We start from the raw sequence: 21,982 nt of genomic DNA on the forward strand, positions 1-21,982 counted from the left end.
TTTCGTCCAGCCTTGATGTTGAAATGGGGGGATCTGACTATCAGCCCTAATTTTCGCAGCTAACGGTTCAATGTACAAATCAAAAAGAAGAGGGGACAGTGGGCAGCCCTGGCGTGTTCCTCTTCCAATTTTACATTTTTAAGACACTCTGGCCCTCATTACAACATTGGCGGTAAAAGCCGCTTACTGCCGTGCAGAAGACCGCCAACACACCGCCGTGCCCGCGGAATACCGCCACAGCTATTATGACCCACATTTCGGAATCCGCCAAAATCTAGACACCCGCACAAGTCCGCCACACCAAAGGTCAGTGATAAACTGGCGAAAGCACACCCTCCACCGTCATGCCAACAGGAATACACCCACACTATCACGACACACGAATCCACGCGGCGGTCTTTCAACCGTGGTATTGCATTGGCGGTACACACCGCTGAGCTCAAAATACACACACTTTTACAAAACACAACCACATTGGACAATTCCAAATACACAGTCCTGATACACATACACACACCTCTCCCACACACCCATTACAATACAAAACACACACCCACATCACCCACAAACCCCTACTACCAAACATTCCGAAAGAAGGCCAGAGAGAGACAGCACCAGCAAGAACAACAGCATCCACAGGCACACAACACCATCACCCACAGAACTTCCACGCACCTCACACAACACCCCACTACATATCAGCACACTTATCACCACACACTCCACCCCACACATCACCTACACCACCCCATAGCACGGCAAAGACACCCCAGGTTCTCGGAGGAGGAGCTCAGGGTCATGGTGGAGGAAATCGTCCGGGTACAGCCACAGCTATTCGGATCACAGGTGCAGCACGATGGAGCTATGGCGAAGAATAGTGGACAGGGTCAGCGCAGTGGGACAGCACCCAAGAAATCGGGAGGCCATCAGGAAGAGGTGGAACGACCTACAGGGGAAGGTGCGTTCCGTGGTCTTAAGACACCACCTGGCGGTTCAGCGGAGTGGCGGCGGACCCCCACCTCCTCACCCACAACTAACAACATGGGAGGAGTAGGTCTTGGCGATTCTGCATCCTGAAGGCCTCGCAGGAGTAGGTGGCGGAATGGACTCTGGTAAGTCAAATCTTAACTATTACATCCCCCACCCTACCTGCATGCCAGCACTGACCCCCACCCTCACCATCTACCCATGCACTCCAACTCCTCACATATGTCCCAACATCACAAACCACCCATCCCAACACCAAGCCCTGCATGCAACAACAAAGCATGGACACCCATCACTAAAGCATGCCCACTGCACATACCCATACAACCCCCTAAACCATCATCACAAAAGGTCCCACACAGGAATGCAAGCACTGGGGTGCACGGTCACCCACCCATTGCACACCATGCCACACACAGATGTAATAACCATCCTTTTATACCCCTGCAGGACCCCTACCCAACATCACCGGACAGGAGGGTAAACACATGTCCACACCACCAACAGAAGAGGCCCACAGTGATGACAGCAGCTCTGTCTAACTGGATCTAGATGACCAGCCCGGCCCATCGGGGACCTCTGGACAGTCGGTTCCCCTCACCCAGTCACAGGCCACCACAGACCTTCCCCCCTCTGGAAACACCAGCACAGCACCCACCCAGCGGGCCCATACCTCCGTCCCCAGGACACGTCAATCAGCTGTGTGTCCACCACTACAGGGAACCCAGGCTAACCCACCACCCCAACCACAACAGGGGCCTGGGGACAGTGGCAGTGAGCACACGGTCCAGGGGGCGGAGGCCCAGGAACACAGGGGAACTGGGAGGGCTGCTGTGCGACAGGGGGCGGACAGGCCAAGGGAACCCACTCTCCACGAGGCCCTCTCCTCCATCATGGGAGCCTACCACCATTCCCAGGAGACGATGGCAAAGGTACTGGCCAAGTTTCAGGAGACCCAGCGCCTGCAGGAGGAACAGTATATGTGCTTCAGGGAGGAACTCAGAACCATCAGCTCCACCCTGGGCACCATCGTAGGGGTGCTGAAGGGACTTGTGAACACCAGGAGGGACACTGTGGCACTACAAGGGGCCCCTGACACTAGAATGGACAATGAACTGGCCACCACCTCCGCCGGCGTTAGTGGCAGGACGCCCCGCCACAGGACCACCACACCAGCACCCCACCGCCTGCAGAGGGAGAACCACCCCGCAAACGGTCCCTAAGATCCAGGAACAAGACAGAGCACGATGCCAAGACCCCCACCAAGAAATGAGACCACCCTGATTGTCATCCTACTGTCCCACTTTGTCACCCTGTCCATACTTAAACTGCCCCAGCTCCACTTCCTATGCCCATATGAGCAATGCACCTGTGAGACTAATAGACTGAACTCTGCCATGGACATTCCTCCGCCATCACCCATCACCATTTCACTACCCCCTCCAATATTGAGCACTTAAATAAACACACTTAAAACACAAAACAATCTGTGATTTCAAAATAGTGTATTTGCAATTACAGTGACAAAATGCTCTTTCAATTGTAATGTCAACATACCTATGTCACACAGCTCTAGTCCATGAGGAATCTAAGCAGATGTCACACAGTGGGACCCACATCTGTGAAATTGTAGGGGAAAGTGACAACTCAGTGACCATACACTGGGTGAAAACGACAGACAGTAGAGAGGTAGTAGTGTTAAAGTACATGTAGTAGGCAGGTCTGTACTCTTACCTGTGTCTCACTGGAAATATTGCTGGATCACTGAGTCCCTGTTGTTCATGTCTTCTTCCTCTGCTTCCTCGTCTTCACTGTCCACAGGCTCCACAGCTGCCACAACACCGCCATCTGGACCATCCTCCTGCAGAAAAGGCACCTGGTGTCGCAAAGCCAAGTTGTGAAGCATACAGCAGGCCACGATGATCTGGCACACCTTCTTTGGTGAGTAGAATAGGGATCCACCTGCCATATGGAGGCACCGGAACCTGGCCTTCAGGAGACCGAAGATCTGCTCGATCACCCTCATAGTTCACCCATGGGCCTCATTGTAGCGTTCCTCTGCCCTTGTCCTGGGATTCCTCACTGTTAAACGGAAATTACCCTTTTCTCACAGATATATTATGTCTCATACAAACAACGCCATTTCTTTGTGCCACCCGGGCGTCAAATTTATACTTTGACGCTCTGTGGCGCTAACCACGGGTTAGAGTACTTTTTTTTTACTCAAACCATTGCGCCACATCATAAAGCAAAATGACGTTAACGCAAAGAAAATGACTCCAATCCAGTTTACGACATCGCAAACATGATGCGTGCCATTTTTCCCCACAATAGCGGCAAAAAGTGGCGCAAACGCAGCAAACAGTGCTAAGGAGTCCCAAAATGGATCCCAGAAGTCAGGAGAGACCCCAGGAATACCCCTATCGACCAGGAACCAGCTAGGAGGACCCAGACAAGACCCAGGAGAAGGAGAAGAAAAAAAGGAAGTGTTGTTTCAGTGCAGAGGAGCAGGAAATACTGGTGAAAGAGGTGACAGAACACCAGCATCAACTTTTTGTCACCTCAAAATTGCCAATTGGGAGGAGAGAGGCAATTTGGCAACAAATTGAGGACAAGATAAACAGTGTGGCAGAGGTACGAAGAACAGTCACGGAGTGCAAGAAATGCTGCCATGACTGCAAGTGCAGGACCAAGGAAAAAATGGCAAGGAACAGGAAGGCAGCACTGCAGACTGGAGGTGGGAGTCCAGCACCGCAGGAGGCCCTGGACCAGATGGAGGAGATGGTGGCAGCCGTCATCCCACATGAGGTCGTCAGAGGAATTCAAGGACAGGACAGCGCAGACTACCAGGAAACAACACAGATGCAGGGTAAGCTGCATGGGGGACAAAAATGCCTAAATGTTAATTGTAAGCAGGGGGAGGCACATACCTACAACACAATGCATGTCAGCCATGAAAATCAGGCAGGGGTAAGGACAAAGGGGCATGGCACGAGTGCATGGGCTGTGTAGGGGAAACCAGGGGTGCAGCACAACACTACACCAACAACCTTTGCATTGGGGTACTCTGCCATGCCAAGGATGTTGGGAAGGCCAAGCCAGTCCAGGAGGGTAGGGTAGAACGTAAGACTGGCCTTCTGTCATAGGACAGCTGGTTTTGTCACAACATGAACTCGGGCTCAATTTCCAGTCTCAGGCCATATCCGCAATTGGCATGTACCATTGACAACAGTTGCCACCACCACCTGTGCTGTGTGTGCTGGTCAAGTAGCAAATGGCAGTTAGGTGCCCATGGATCAAACACACCCAAAATAGAGGGTTCAGGATGACGACGTTATCAATCCCCTTTTTATTCCTAACAAAGTGTAAATCCAGCCAAATGCTCATGTCTATAGGTGCAATAAACATCAGGTCTTGTTACGTACATTATGAAGTACACAGCAGTAATGTCATACCCATGCTGCCTGACCAGGGTCCACCCTGTGCCTGTGTTACAATAGCTGCAATGCCACCTTGCAACATCCCAACTGTCATACTGCTAAGACAACAGCATTGAGGGGGAGGACATATGTGTCTAGCTAGATAAACACACCTGCACAGTCATAAGAGGAAATGGAACACTGCCAGGCCCATCATTGCAATCCAATGTAGCACACATTCGCAAACATCAACATGACACATTACCAATGCTGACACCTGTATCGTGCCATGCCAATGCTATACATAGTATGTGCTTGGTCTCAGCAACGTATAGATGTACGTGAAATATCAGAGCTTGGGTCAGTCCCATATTGTTAAGTGTGGTACAAGTGGCATCAGAACACCCACAGCCATTGCAAGGCCTTACCATGCTAATGAAAGTAGAGGGAGGGTTGAGTAGGACAAGAAGGTGGCAACACACAATTTGGACAAAACCTAGACCTAGAGGATGTGACGCAGACAATTCCCCAAACTGCCCACACTACATGTGACATGCAGGTGGGGCATAGGCCTGTGAGAATGCTAATATCAATGACACGAACAATGAACAGGAACCAAGATTACAATGTCTCACTGATAGGAAGTCAGTGACGTCACATAACAACTGCCACAACACAGACACATTAATTGTACAATATCTCATTGCAGAGGACAATGGCTCTCCTGTGGATACGTCTGTCCTGGACTTCCCTGATGACATGGATGATGCGCTGACAAGCATTAGCCAGCAAACCCTCCAAGATGTCCTTGGAACCCTCCAGACCCCACCTTCAGTTGCAAGGAGGAGCACCGATGCAGCAGCCATCACAGAGGACCCACCCACCACCCCAATAGTATGACCTGCCAACTCCAACCCAGCTGAGGACTCTGAGGACACTGGTACCAGCTATGAGTGGACAGTAGTGGGAGTACAGCGGGACCTGTCCAAGGTGGTGCGGGGGGATGCAAAATATGACAGCCAGCCTTGAGGGGATGTGCATGTGCATGGTGTCATCTGCAGAACAGTCAGCAGCCATGCAAGAGCTACAATCCCTACTGCAAGGACTACAACAATGTGTGAGGGATTTCACCAATGCAGTTAGGGAGTTGCCATAACACCAGGCATCCCAACCCTTTCACTGCATGCACAAATGCAATCAATGACCCCCTCAGGGCCGACCTGGCTGCCTACCACAGTGATTTCGCTGCTATACTCAAGAACCAGCAGCTCCTCCTTGGTGCAGTAATGCCCTTAATAGCCCCACAGTTAGCAGCTACCAGGAATTCTGACTCCACGTCTTCAAACACTGAAGTGTGTGTTGCCCATTCAAACCCACCACCGCCAAGGGCAGAGGAGACGACACACACATCAGAAGATAAAGATGTGGAACAGATCACCTTCACCCTTTGGAACACCTGGTAGCACAAGTCCATGCCACATGGGCACTGATTTCCTATGTCCTGTGCTTGTAAACATGCCAGTCTTGCTACAGTTGGTAACATGCAATGTTCTCCAGCACACTGTTTACCTTACCACTATGCACTGCAATTGTCTCTCACTACCTCATTGGCAATTCATGTTCCTCTGCACTGAATGACACTTCCCCCCAGCATGTCCAGTGACACGTCCCTCACCATTGCACTTGTGTTGCGTCACAATAGAAGGTGTCACACTAATGTACTTACAATCCATGACTATGTAAATATTGCACTACAGCACTTTAAAATAAATAGCACTTACACAACCACTTTGTCTCTGTGTGATGTGACACATCAACTGTGTAGGAGATTTGGAATGTATGTAACATGTCAATGGCCACAGAATGTGTAGAAATAATGTGGGCTGATAACTATGCACTGCGGTCTGGATTTTATCATCATTTGTGTTTTCTTAGGCTTATTTCTGAAGTTAAAAGATCACAAACAGTATAATGCTGTGTAGAACTGAAAATGTCAGCTCCAAAGTATGTACAATATGAAACGAAATATGGCCGACATTCCCTTCAAGACAATCATTATTTTTTTTATTTTTTTTGTCCTCATAAAAGCCCATTCTTCCAAACGAGGGTCTTCAACCTGTGCCCCCTCACAAAGGGGGAGGCACACATATCCTCACCTCTCCCGGTCTTATCTACACCTATACGCTTATAAATCAACGTATGATGTTGCCCATGCCAACCAAATACATAACTGCATATATAAGGTTGGCCGGCTAGAAGGAGGGCAAATAATCATTGGGCCAGAGAAAGGAAAAAAATAACACTGTTGAACATTTTCCCAAATTTTCCAGCAATCATCCCTTTTTTCGGGAGAGCCAAGGGCATCCAAACAGCAATAATAGTTAACTGATGTCAACCATGCAGATACAGAAGGAAGGGAAGAGGAGATCCATCGAAAACAAATTTGTCTCCTAGCTAGTAAGATCAACAGAAACATCAAATCCCTCTGAGGTTTAAGTAATTTAAGCCTTTCAGGAGCTACCCCAAAGATCACTCTATGTAGGAGTTACCTCTATATCGGGGTTTATCATGTACTTAAGGATAGCTCCTATATTAGACCAAAATCCTCCAAGTCTGCTACAATTCCAAAACATATGAATATCATTCGCTTTAGGCTCCCCGCAATGTGGACAGCTTTTAACTGAGTTCCCCAGACCTGATAGCCTCTGAGAAGACCAATAGGCTCTACATAAAGTAAACAGATGATTTTTCTTTAGTGGGGCTGGATTAACAACAGACCAAAGCGTGGAACAAGATGTTTCCCATATCTTAGCCAAATCCGAGGAAGAAAGGACCTCGCCCCATCTCCTCTCCACTAAAAGAAGGCTTGAGTCAGAGGCTTCCCTTAATGCCTGATACCAAACCGCAATTTCCTTGGGAACCGAAACCTGAATTAATTTCTCCTCCCAGGCATTCTCCATAACGCCCTGATCCTTCAGATTTGCTGCCCAACTAGCCAGCTGCAAATACTTAAACTTCAAAGACCTATGTTCAGATATTTCCTCAAACCTCTCCCAGACCACCTTATTTGAATCCTCCAGAATCTGTCCTCAACAACCCACCCCTCTTAACGGAAGTGATAACTTATCCAACAAACATACTGGTGTGCCGGGGGAATCCCACACCGGAGCCAAGGAACTATAGTACTTAATTCCTAATGCTTGTCTGACCCGCCACCACACCCTGGCAGCGTCCCTGAGGATCTTCAGCCGGATCTTTTTAAAATATTTAGGGTGGCCAAACTTGTATAAAAAGTTCCTGCCAGCCTCTAACAGCTCCTGAGTCATTCCAAACCAAAAGACCGTATATTCCGATCTATCACGTAGCAAAATTCGCACATTCTTCAGATGGAAGGCTAAATAATATTTATAAAAGTCTGGGGCTGCAATACCACCTTTCCCCTTTGTCCTACATAGTTTCTGCCAGGCAATCCGGACCCCTTTGGAAGCCCACACAAATGAAGTTAAATCTCTCTGCAATTTTTTAAACCAACTTTTCATAAATTCCAAAGGGATTGCATTAAACAAAAAGGTAAACTTTGGGAGGATAATCATTTTAAGAATATTTACCCTCCCAAGGAAAGATAATGGGAGGCCCACACATATTCGAAGCAGTCTGTGAGTCTCTGTATACACCAAATCAAAATTTGTCTTAGCTGTTTCTTAGAGGTTGGCAGTAACTTGTATAGCCTAAATATCTAATTTGTTGTTTAACCAAGGGAATATTGTACATGGTATTCCAACACATAATTTCTGTTTTATCCGAGTTTACCAAATAACCTGACACTTTGCCAAAATCATTTAACATTATATAGTTCTAGGAAAAACCCATGTCAATTCGCCAGTATAGATCAGTAAGTCGTCTGCATATAAAGCAACCTTTTTCGTCCAGCCTTGATGTTGAAATGGGGGGATCTGACTATCAGCCCTAATTTTCGCAGCTAACGGTTCAATGTACAAATCAAAAAGAAGAGGGGACAGTGGGCAGCCCTGGCGTGTTCCTCTTCCAATTTTACATTTTTAAGACACTCTGGCCCTCATTACAGAAGACCGCCAACACACCGCTGCGCCCGCGGAATACCGCCACAGCTATTATGACCCACATTTCGGAATCCGCCAAAATCTAGACACCCGCACAAGTCCGCCACACCAAAGGTCAGTGATAAACTGGCGAAAGCACACCCTCCACCGTCATGCCAACAGGAATACGCCCACACTATCACGACACACAAATCCACGCGGAGGTCTTTCAACCGTGGTATTGCATTGGCGGTACACACCGCTGAGCTCAAAATACACACACTTTTACAAAACACAACCACATTGGACAATTCCAAATACACAGTCCTGATACACATACACACACCACTCCCACACACCCATTACAATACAAAACACACACCCACATCACCCACAAACCCCTACTACCAAACATTCCGAAAGAAGGCCAGAGAGAGACAGCACCAGCAAGAACAACAGCATCCACAGGCACACAACACCATCACCCACAGAACTTCCACGCACCTCACACAACACCCCACTACATATCAGCACACTTATCACCACACACTCCACCCTACACATCACCTACACCACCCCATGGCACGGCAGAGACACCCCAGGTTCTCGGAGGAGGAGCTCAGGGTCATGGTGGAGGAAATCGTCCAGGTACAGCCACATCTATTCGGATCACAGGTGCAGCACGATGGAGCTATGGCGAAGAATAGTGGACAGGGTCAACGCAGTGGGACAGCACCCAAGAAATCGGGAGGCCATCAGGAAGAGGTGGAACGACCTACGGGGGAAGGTGCGTTCCGTGGTCTTAAGACACCACCTGGCGGTTCAGCGGAGTGGCGGCGGACCCCCACCTCCTCACCCACATTAACAACATGGGAGGAGTAGGTCTTGGCGATTCTGCATCCTGATGGCCTCGCAGGAGTAGGTGGAGGAATGGACTCTGCTAAGTCAAATCTTAACTATTACATCCCCCACCCTACCTGCATGCCAGCACTGACCCCCACCATCACCATCACCCTCAGCAGTCCAAATCCTCACATATGTCCCAAAATCACAAACCACCCATCCCAACACCAAGCCCTGCATGCAACAACAAAGCATGGACACCCATCACTAAAGCATGCCCACTGCACATACCCATACAACCCCCTAAACCATCATCACACAAGGTCCCACACAGGAATGCAAGCACTGGGGTGCACGGTCACCCACCCATTGCACACCATGCCACACACAGATGTAATAACCATCCTTTTATACCCCTGCAGGACCCCTACCAAACATCAACGGACAGGAGGGTCCACACATGTCCACACCACCAACAGAAGAGGCCCACAGTGATGACAGCAGCTCTGTCTAACTGGATCTAGATGACCAGCCCGGCCCATCGGGGACCTCTGGACAGTCGGTTCCCCTCACCCAATCACCGGCCACCACAGACCTTCCCCCCTCTGGAAACACCAGCACAGCACCCACCCAGCGGGCCCATACCTCCGTCCCCAGGACACGTCAATCAGCTGTGTGTCCACCACTACAGGGAACCCAGGCTAACCCACCACCCCAACCACAACAGGGGCCTGGGGACAGTGGCAGTGGGCACACAGTCCAGGGGGCGGAGGCCCAGGAACACAGGGGAACTGGGAGGGCTGCTGTGCGACAGGGGGCGGACAGGCCAAGGGAACCCACTCTCCACGAGGCCCTCTCCTCCATCATGGGAGCCTACCACCATTCCCAGGAGACGATGGCAAAGGTACTGGCCAAGTTTCAGGAGACCCAGCGCCTGCAGGAGGAACAGTATATGTGCTTCAGGGAGGAACTCAGAACCATCAGCTCCACCCTGGGCACCATCGTAGGGGTGCTGAAGGGACTTGTGAACACCAGGAGGGACACTGTGGCACTACAAGGGGCCCCTGACACTAGAATGGACAATGAACAGGCCACCACCTCCGCCGGCACTAGTGGCAGGACGCCCCGCCACAGGACCACCACACCAGCACCCCACCGCCTGCAGAGGGAGAACCACCCCGCAAACGGTCCCTGAGATCCAGGAACAAGACAGAGCACGATGCCAAGACCCCCGCCAAGAAATGAGACCACCCTGATTGTCATCCTACTGTTCCACTTTGTCACCCTGTCCATACTTAAACTGCCCCAGCTCCACTTCCTATGCCCATATGAGCAATGCACCTGTGAGACTAATAGACTGAACTCTGCCATGGACATTCCTCCGCCATCACCCATCACCATTTCACTACCCCCTCCAATATTGAGCACTTAAATAAACACACTTAAAGCACAAAACAATCTGTGATTTCGAAATAGTGTATTTACAATTACAGTGACAAAATGCTCTTTCAATTGTAATGTCAACATACCTATGTCACACAGCTGTAGTCCATGAGGAATCTAAGCAGATGTCACACAGTGGGACCCACATCTGTGAAATTGTGGGGGAAAGTGACAACTCAGTGACCATACACTGGGTGAAAACGACAGACAGTAGAGAGGTAGTAGTGTTAAAGTACATGTAGTAGGCAGGTCTGTACTCTTACCTGTGTCTCACTGGAAATATTGCTGGATCACTGTGTCCCTGTTGTTCATGTCTTCTTCCTCTGCTTCCTCGTCTTCACTGTCCACAGGCTCCACAGCTGCCACAACACCACCATCTGGACCATCCTCCTGCAGAAAAGGCACCTGGTGTCGCAAAGCCAAGTTGTGAAGCATACAGCAGGCCACGATGATCTGGCACACCTTCTTTGGTGAGTAGAATAGGGATCCACCTGCCATATGGAGGCACCGGAACCTGGCCTTCAGGAGACCGAAGGTCTGCTCGATCACCCTCATAGTTCACCCATGGGCCTCATTGTAGCGTTCCTCTGCCCTTGTCCTGGGATTCCTCACTGTTAAACGGAAATTACCCTTTTCTCACAGATATATTATGTCTCATACAAACAAAAGGCAATAACACAGATGCAGTGAAGTTGTAATAGTTTTTATTTAACATAACTTCAATTTGCGATAAGTTGCATGAACTGCAATGATTAGGATAATGAATATACCAAGCAACAGTAGTGTGAAGAAGAGAGTCATTGTTATGAAGACACCCACCATTTTGCAATATATGAAAGAAATATATATATGTATATATAAGATGGAATATGCCCTAATACCCTAATGAGAATATGCCTAACCTCCTACCTAAAGGAGAGCTGGGTTTGTTAAACCTAATCTGCCAAAGCTGTGTCCATGAGAGGAGCCCCCAACCCTTGTTACCTTGGAATGAGGTCTCTATCTCAGACTCCGCAGGGACACGAAGACTGGGTCAGCGTCAAGATGACTGCAGCATCGGTATCAGCGATGGTGGCGATGCCCTCTGGTCGGAATCCCTCCACTGGGGTCAGTAGCCATGACAGGTTGGGGTAACCAAAGTCACCTGCAAATGGCGAGGGACAACTGTTAGACACAAACTAACCTGGAGGGATATTCCCAGACCCAGACAACCATTCCCACTGTCTTGCTTCCAGGTGCTCACCTAATAGCCCCACACAGTGCCTCTGGAGTTGACCCATCACATAAGGGATGCTGCTATTTCGCAGGATGTAGGCATCATGCACTGAGCCAGGGAACATGGCATTCACATTGGAGATGTACTGGTCTGCCAAACATACCATCTGTACATTCATTGAATGATAACTCTAACGGTTTCTGTACACCTGTTCACTCCTGTGGGGGGGGACCAAAGCCACATGGATCCCATCAATGGCACCTATGATGTTGGAGATGTGTCCCAGGGCATAGAAATCACCTTTCACTGTAGGCAAATTCTCCACCTGAGGAAAAACGATGTAGCTCCGCATGTGTTTCAGCAGGGCAGACAACACTCTGGATAATAAGTTGGAAAACATAGGCTGGGACATCCCTGATGCTATGGCCACTGTTGTTTGAAAAGACCCACTTGCAAGGAAATGGAGTACTGACAGCACCTGCACTTGAGGGGGTATTCCTGTGGGATGGCGGATTGCTGACATCAGGTCTGGCTCCAACTGGGTACAAAGTTCCTGGATTGTGGCACGGTCAAGCCTGTATGTGATAATCACATGTCGCTCCTCCATTGTCGACAGGTCCACCAACGGTTGGTACACCGGAGGATGCCACCATATCCTCACATGTCCCAGTGGACGGTGCCTATGAAGGACAACAGCGAGCACAGAGTCAAACAACTCAGAGGTACGTACCCACAGTTTACCCAGAACACCATTCATACACAAAAGGTGGCCTGTATGTGTGTTGAGTCTAGGCCTAGGTATGTGTGACGCAGTTGAAAATGAAGCCATGTGGGCCCCTGAAATGGCAGCTGTCTGACCTCTAAAGTGGGACAATGGGAGGTGAGGTAACTGCGCTGGCGTTGTACACCATCGCGGTAGGCGGTGGAAGACCTTGGCGCAATGCTGCATTGGTTAACATTGGACCCTATTGGTCCCAGGAGCCAATGACGATGTACGCCGATGTATCTGTTCAATCACTCGATACCTGATCTTCGACAGGAGAGGACCTACACTGCAAGTGCTGCTGTGACCTCTGTCTGGAATAGATAAGGGCTCGAGTGTCTGGGGAAAGGGCCCCTGCCTTCACATCGGAGTAGTTGGAGAAACTCGTGGATGGGGTCCTCCCCCAGTACACGCTACTCTAAGGTCCACCAGACAAACAGGTAAGTTCACAGGGAGCATGTTGTATGGGCAATGCCTGTGTGGAGAGGGCTGGATGTAAGAAGGAAGGGGTAGAGTGCTGCGTGCATGAAAGACGGTGAATGCATGTGCCACATGGCAAGGGTAGGGATGGGGGCCAATCAGTTTGACGGTGCAGTTGGTAATTACTTACTCTTCCCCCTGTACATTTCATGTAGGTCAGCGCCCACCAGAAAAAAGATATTTGGCGTGCCATCGCCAAGGACGTCCGGACCCTGGGGGTCTACCATAGACGGAGCACCAACTGCAGGAAAAGATGGGAGGACATTCGCCGCTGGAGCAAGAAGATGGCAGAGGCTCAGCTGGGAATGGCCTCCCAACGTGGGAGTGGTGCTCGTCGCACCATGACCCCCCTGATGTTCAGGATCATGGCGGTGGCCTACCTGGAGTTGGATGGGCGCTTGAGGGCATCACAGCAGCCACAAGGGGTGAGTACACTCTCATTCTGCTGACTTTGCGCGCAATGGAGGTGTCTGGGTGGGGGAGGTGGGCTGTGGGTTTCCCTAGGCCAGGGCGAGTTCCATAGGCAAGGCCCCTCCGTAAGGCAGGCCATGTGGCACCCCAACCCACCTCTGTAGAGTGCCAAGTATACCTAGTCATGCCCCTGTGTCATCTATGTTTGCAGATGTCGTCCATAGCCTTGTAGGCCATTTCCCAGGAATTGAACAGTGGAGCCCAAGAGCGCGGGGTAGTGCAGGGGGCTTCTGTGTCTGTCGTGTCCTCCAACGGTCGCGGTAATGCATGCACTCAACATGTCTTTCTTCTGTCGTCCCCCGCCTTTTTGTGGTCTCCCTGTTCTTGTGTGCATTAGCATCATCAGGCGGAAGAGCAGTGGCACCGGAGCACCAGGGGGCTGCATCCCACATGGCCCTGGAGGGCAAGACTACGGACTCGGACTTCACCAGTGGGACGGAGGGCGAGGGGGGGTCCACGGCAGGGACAGGAGCTGACACCAGTGACACGGACTCCTCCTCGGATGGGAGCTCCCTTGCGGGGGCGGGCCCCTCTGTACGCACCGCATCTACAGGTACAGCCACCAGCCCCCTACCAGTACCGCCCTCCCAGAAGCCCCTCAGCGTGTGTCCCGTGGCTGCTCACCCAGGAGGGTGGGCATCTCTTTCACCCCCTGCACCTCAGGCCCTGCCCCAGTCAGCCCTGCTGCCCTCAGTGAGGAGGCTATTGACCTCCTGAGATCCCTCACTGTTGGGCAGTCTACCATTCTGAATGCCATCCAGGGTGTAGAGAGGCGGTTGCAACAAACAAATGCTCACCTGGAGGGCATTCATTCTGGCCAGGCAGCCCAACAGACAGCATTTTAGGCTCTGGCCTCTGCACTGATGGCAGCCATTGTCCCTGTATCCAGCCTCCCCCTTCAACCTCCTCCACCCAGACCGAATCCCCTCTACCTCAGCCTATGCCAAGCACACCATCAGACCAGCATGCACACACCTCATCACACAAGGGTGGCTAAGGCAAACATAAGCACCACACATCCCACAGGCACTCACGCAAGCATCACACACATGCAGACACACCAACATCCACTGCCTCCACTGTGTCCCCCTCCTCCTCGTCTCCCTCCTCCCTCCCAGTATCGTCTACAATCACACCTGCATGCACTACCTCTACAGCCACTACGTCCCGCACCAGCACACCCACCACCACACCCCGCTCACGTGCAATCACCACCACCACTACCATTCACACGTCCCCTGTGTCCTCTCCCAGTGTGTCTGTGACGCCCTCTCCCAAGATAAACAAACGCAGGCACACACCCACCCAACAGCCATCCACCTCACGACAGCCTCCAGCGCATGCACCTTCACCTAAAGTCAGCAAACGAACACCTCCTACAACCACCAACTCTTCCTCCACTCCCAAACCCCCTCCAGCTACCCGTCCCAGTGTGTCCCAAAAACATTTCCTGTCCAACCTTGACCTCTTTCCCACACCTCCCCCACCCCGTCCATCTCCTAGGTCCCGAACTAGCACCTCAGCCACAACATCTCCAGGACCAGTGGTGCCTGTAGTCACCGGAATCTGGAGTGCACCGGCCACCAGGGCAGCCAGTGTGGCACGGAGCCACAGCACAGACAGTCCCCCACCTGTGAAGCATCAGAAGTTGGCCAGTGCCCGGCGGGAGAGGGGGAAGACTCCAGCCACCAAAGCTGCTCCCAGGGGTCCCGGTGGGAGTGTGGAGTCAGCTGTGACACCATCCAAGGTGGGGAAGGGCCACAAGAAACCCGTCAAGTCTGGGAAGAGCAGCACAACGGAGAAGACCGCTATCATTCCCGCTGCCCAGGAGGCCACCTCCAGCATCAGCCCAGCTGCCCAGGACAGGCCCACCAGCACAAGCCCAGCTGCCCAGGACAGGACCGCCAGCACAAGCCCACATGCCCAGGAGGGGCCGCCAGCACAAGCCCCGCTGGGCCACGAAGGACCACCAGCAAAAGCCCCGCTGGGCCATGAAGGACCGCCAGTAAAAGTCCGGGTGGGCCATGAAGGACCGCCAGCAGCTGTGTCCCTGCAATGGAGACCGGCGCCTCAAGCACCGCTGAACAGGGCACTGCCGTCTCAAGCACCGCTGAACAGGGCACCGCCATCTCAAGCACCGCTGCACAGGGCACCGCCATTTCAAGCACCGCTGAACAGGGTACCGCTGTCTCAAGCACCGTTGCACAGGGCACCGCCGTTTCAAGCACCGCTGAACAGGGCACCGCCGTCTCAAGCACCGCTGAACAGGGCACCGCCGTCTCAAGCACCGCTGAACCGGGCACCGCCATCTCAAACACCGCTGAACAGGGCACCGCTGTCTCAAGCACCGCTGGCCCATGAGCGGCAAGGGCACTGACGCAACTGAGTCCGTCACGGGGTGAATGATGCACTCTGGGCACAGAGCCCCCTCCAGAACCAGTGAAGACTGTCATCCACTACCTCTGTCCTTAGCAGGATGAAGCACTCTGGGCACCATGGCCCATCCAGAACCAGTGGAGACTGTCATCCACTACCTCTGTCCTTAGCAGGATGAAGCACTCTGGGCACCATGCCCCCTCCAGAACCAGTGGAGAGATCCATCCGATACCTCTTTCCTTAGCAGGATGAAGCACTCTGGGCACCATGCCCCCTCCAGAACCAGTGGAGACTGTCATCCACTATGTCAGTCCTTAGCAGGATGAAGCACTCTGGGCACCATGCCCCCTCCAGATCCAGTGGAGACTGTCATCCACTACCCCTGTCCTTGGCAGGATGAAGCACTCTGGGCACCATGCCCCCTCCAGAACCAGTGGAGACTGTCATCCACTATGTCAGTCCTTAGCAGGATGAAGCACTCTGGGCACCATGCCCCCTCCAGATCCAGTGGAGACTGTCATCCACTACCTCTGTCCTTAGCAGGATGAAGCACTCTGGGCACCATGCCGCCTCTAGAACCAGTGGAGACTGTCATCCACTACCTCTGTCCTTAGCAGGATGAAGCACTCTGGTCACCATGCCCCCTCCAGAACCAGTGGATACTGTTATCCACTTGAGAGACTGTGGCTTTGCACTCCCCAGGGTTGAACAGTGGGCAAACCACCCACTGTAGAGACTTGAGAGACTGTGGCTTTGCACTCCCCAGGATTGAACAGTGGGCAACCCACCCACTGTAGAGACTTGAGAGACTGTGGCTTTGCACTCCCCAGGATTGAACAGTGTGCAACCCACCCACTGTAGAGACTTGAGAGACTGTGGCTTTACACTCCCCAGGATTGAACAGTGGGCAAACCACCCACTGTAGAGACTTGAGAGACTGTGACTTTGCACTCCCCAGGATGGAACAGTGGGCATGTGGGCCGCTCGTGGATTTGCCATCAGGCACTCAAGCAGCTGAGGTGCCCCCCCTTTCCCTCCCCCTGAGGTGCCTGTTTAGTTGCTCTCTGATGCCCCTGCAGTGTTCTCTCCGTCATGGTCGGGGATCTTGTGTGGGCCTTGCCCATACCGTGTGGTCCCAGTGTTCCACGGACTTTATTGGAGCACTACCTGGACTACTATGCTTGGTATATATTTTGGACATGGTGTATATATGTATATTTCTGCCTACTTGCTTTTAATATATTACAATGGTTACACTCATTTTCTATTGTCATTGCATTCTTCCGGGGGGGTGGGTGGTGCAACTGTGATGTATTGATATGTATTAGTGTGTGTGTTGTAGTGGGTGAGGGTGGGGGTGTTGCGTGTGTATGTCCCTGTTTTTTTCCTCCCCCCTCCCCTGTGTCGTAGGTGCAGTACTCACCGTGGTCTTCGCCGCCGGCATTCGTGCTCCTGGTAGAGGAGCAGGAAGACTATTGCAGGTACAATTTGGAGTTCCGGATCCATGGTGTCCTCATTCCTCGTGGGGTGTGTAGAGGTGAGTGTTTTTCCTTCGGGATTTCTGTTTCCGCCGTGTTTTTATCCACAGTGAATCCGCCCCGGAAAAGGTGGCAGATAGGCCTGTCATAATAGTGTGGGCGGTACATTGTCTCCCGTCTGTCTGTTGGCGGTGACCGCCGCACTGTTTGTTTGTACCGCCGTGGCGGTCGGAGTGTCAAAGTGGCTGTCTTTGTTGGCTGTTTCCGCCACGGTTGTAATTGCAATTTTTTTACCGCCGGTCTGTCGGCAGTCTTATCGACGCTTTAACACCGTCCGCCAGTGTTGTAATGACCACCTCTATCATTAACCAGAGTGCTGGCGACCGGGGATCTGTAGATAGCCTGGACCACACTGATGAATCTTGAGCCCAGGTTGCACTTTTTCATAACCTTCAATAAAAAATACCAACTTACCCTATCGAATGCTTTAGCAGCGTCAAAGGCTAGAACCACCAGAGGGACTCAGCTTAAACCGGCAAAATCTATTGCGCCTAACAGGTCATGAGTCAACTCATGCAGTTGTTGCCCCTTAATAAAGCCATTTTGATCTTCATAAATTAACTTCCTAATTAACCCTTGGAGTGTCTTAGACAGAACATATGTATAAAGTTTATAGTCTGAGTTCAACAAGGAAATTGGTCTATATGAACTACACAATGCCGGATCTTTCCTGGGCTTTAAGAGAAGACTTATCACTGCGTCATTCCAAGAAGTGGGCATGTCTACCCCTTCCTGTGAAAGAAGGTTAAGCAACTCTACCAAAATAGGGGCGACCTCATCACAAAGTGCACAATATAGCTCATTAGGGAACCCATCAGGACCCAAGGCCTTCCCTTTTTTCAAGACTTGAATTGCTGCCCTGACTTCCCCAGTATCTATACTCCTAGTCAACTGTAACCGTTCAACAACCGTTTACTGAGGGAGATACACCCACTCTAGGTCACCCTTAACCAGTGCTTCCGAGCATAGCATGTCCTCAGTGTAGAGGTCCTGAAAAAAAGCCACAAAAGCCTCTTCTATTCCGGCAGCATCTGTACATAATGTCGCAGTTATCTCTGATTTAATAGACGTGATATAGTTTTTTGAGTGATCCGTCTTAGTTTTCCAGGCTAGAAGTTTACCGCAACCTTCCCCATATTCATAATGGGCAAACCGGCTGCTATCCTAGCTCTTTCTGCTTTTCCCCTCCAGAAACAAAGATAGATCTATTTTAGCAGAATCTAATTGGGAATCCAATGTATCTGACTGATTTCTCTCGCCTGTGTGATTAAAGAAAACTTCCTGCAAGGGTGCCACACGAGATTCAAGTTGCTCTAACTGATTCTTTTCTTCTCTGTATTTGAAAGTAGCTAGACCCACCAGCCTCCCTCTGATAAATGCTTTATATGCATCCCACAGAATCTGCAAGGTAGTGGAACCATAATTAAATTCAAAAAATTATTTTGTGTCCTTCCTCAATCCCTCAACAATCATCTGGTCCAAAAAAAGGGTACGGTTAACTGTCCATCTGTAGGGTAAGGGTTGAATTTGAAGAGAAATATGTATTCTTACTGCTGAATGATCCAACAAGTAAAACGGGGCATGATCAACAAACCTCACTGAATCCCTCACGTTGTTCTGAACACGGAAAAAGTCAATCCTAGATCGGTGGCCGTACTTTTTATTATTAAACGTAAACCTAGGGCCCTCCCTGCCTTTTTGGTGCCGAATGTCAATCAAGCTCAAGTCCAACATCGCTTGTTTTATCCACATACGAGTTTTAGGAAGGTTGACCGTCAACCTTGAAGTTGACTTATCCAACCGGGGATCTAATAAAATATTGAAATCCCCACCCATAATAATCGTGTATTTTACCTCCAGCAAATGGTTATACAATTCTTGGAAAGGAGCAGGATCATCCACATTAGGCCCATAGTATCCTACTACCGTAAACCAGATACCTTTCAGCTCTACCTCCATAATCAACCACCTAACCTTAGGATCTCTTATAGTCTTTTCCACTCTTGCCTTTAAAGATTTCTTTATAACAATCACCACACCTTTCACTGTATAAAGTTGATTTGTGTTTGCACTCAAGCCCACCCAACCCAAGTGTCTAATACATTCCTTCCACTTGCTTTGCATTAGGTGTGTCTCTGGTAAAATAATCACTTCAGCGTCTGCCACTTTCAGGTATTCAAAACATTTTCTCCTCCTCTCTTTAACCCTTAGACCATTAGCATTCCCTGAAACAAACCTCAAACAAACACCCTCCTTATTAGCCAATATCCAAAAGAGAAAACAAAGACCAGGATACAAATAAACCCAAACCCATAACTGCCCCTTCCACAATATTCTTGAGGACCTTCACAAATTTAATATTTACCCAATCTACCCCTACCCCCCAAATAGTGAAAAAAAGCACCAACCAAACACAAACACACCCTCCACATATCCCTCCATGGGAACCCTCCCTATACCTTTAACGGGATGAATATTACAAACCATATGAGCTCAGTATGGTTCTGGTCGACTAATATCCAGAAAAATCACACAATTATGGTGGCTTTTTCTTCTTCCAGATCAAAGACTGGATCCCTAATATTGTACATTGTATTATTCCACATAATTTTTAGGAATGCCGGAGATCTCATCTGCACTGTGGCACCCAGGGATCTGAGTTCTTGCATGAATTTTTCCAGCTCCCACTGCCTGTCTAGAGTCACTTTGGAGACATCTGACCGTATCTGAAATGACCATTCGCCCATAGTAAAGCTGCCTACCTTAAAAGACTCAGACAGAATCTTCTCCTTAATGGAATATGTACCAAAATTAATAAGAATCTTCCTAGGGACCTTTCTATCAGGCTTCCTTCTGAAGGGGACTCTCTGTATATCCTCCTCCAAGTTTGTATGCGCATCACTGGAAAAAACCTCCTAAGCAAACTTATCACGTAGCTCCTGATATCCTCACCCTCCGCACCTTCAGGAACATTCAACACTCTAATATTGTTCCTCTGCAGATTATTCTCCAATGATTTCAACTTTCAATGAAACACTTTTTTCTTACGAACCAATTGCGCAATACCCTGGGAGTTAGCGGACACCCGTGTTTCCTGCTCCGCAACCGCAATCTCAATCCTGCTGATTCTCTTGGTTAACATGTTCAATTTGGTTTCTAGGGCTACGCAGGACTCCCTGATTTTCTCTTGATTATGCTCAGACACCTCAAACTTTCCCCTAATCTCATTTGTTAATGATACCAAGAGGTTCTGAACCACCGCATCCTGTGATTGTGGGGCTGGCTCTGTCTCTGGAACTGTAGCTGACCGAGGGGTAGGTGCATCTGCAGATTTAACTGAAGCGACCACTATGTTACTGCCGTTTCTGTATCTTCCCACCTCCGGCGGGGGGGCAAGGGTAAGGGTTTGGGAGGGCAGCATGTCTGAATCTCCCAAAAAGTTCCTAAAAAAAATCGCTAAAGGGGAGGTTGTCCTACCACCCTCTAATAACTTGACTTGCGCACAGGTAGCCTTACTTAGAATAGGGTTGAAGCCTGATTTGATATTCTGCCTTTTCTGGAGTTTGATCTCCGGCTGCCATATTTAATGTGTTGTTCCCTTTTTTATCATTCGCCGTCAACTTTCCGTGGCCTTTCCTACTGCCCCCCTGCCCCCTCTGTGGGGGGCCAGAGAATGACCCTATAGAAACCTCCTCACCCTCCTCCTTATTGTGTTGCTGTTGAAGTAATGCCGATGGAGGGCTTCTAAGAGTTGCCTGAGCCCTCCGCTTAACCGGCGTCATGCACACACAGTTCTTACCGTGAATAAGATGAAGTAGCAGAAGTATAGCAAAATAAAGTCAGAGTAAAGCCATTGTCAAAAAGAAAGAAAAAAAAAATGCCTTCTTCAGATATCCTTTGTTCTCTAAACACCTCACACTTGCTTCTTAATGTTTTACTTTCTTTTTTTTTTCCTCTTTTTTTCCCTCAAAACAGGGCTGAGAAAAAGGAAATGCCCTCCAAAACCAACAATGCACACACAAGCTGCCAAAACGAGCTGGCAGCGTCTCCTTCAGCCTTCAGCCTTTGGTAACTTCAATTACTTCCGCGTGTTTAGGAGCCCTCGGTCCACTCCCCGCTTCCGTCTCCCCTCACCTAATTGCGAGGGGGGAGGGGGAAGAGAGAAAGAAGAAGTGAGTGCGGCCGGGCACCTCCACACTGCCGCCACCCTTGCGTGATGACTGGGACCAGGTGAGCATGCGGCCGCGGACTTCACGCGGCCGTCATGTTCCCCTGGGTCCTCCTACTGAATAGTTAAAAGATCACAAACAGTATAATGCTGTGTAGAACTGAAAATATCAGCTCCAAACAATGTACAATATGAAACGAAATATGTCCGACATTCCCTT

Source organism: Pleurodeles waltl, chromosome 8 (genome assembly GCF_031143425.1).
Source record: "Pleurodeles waltl isolate 20211129_DDA chromosome 8, aPleWal1.hap1.20221129, whole genome shotgun sequence".
NCBI lineage: Eukaryota > Metazoa > Chordata > Amphibia > Caudata > Salamandridae > Pleurodeles > Pleurodeles waltl.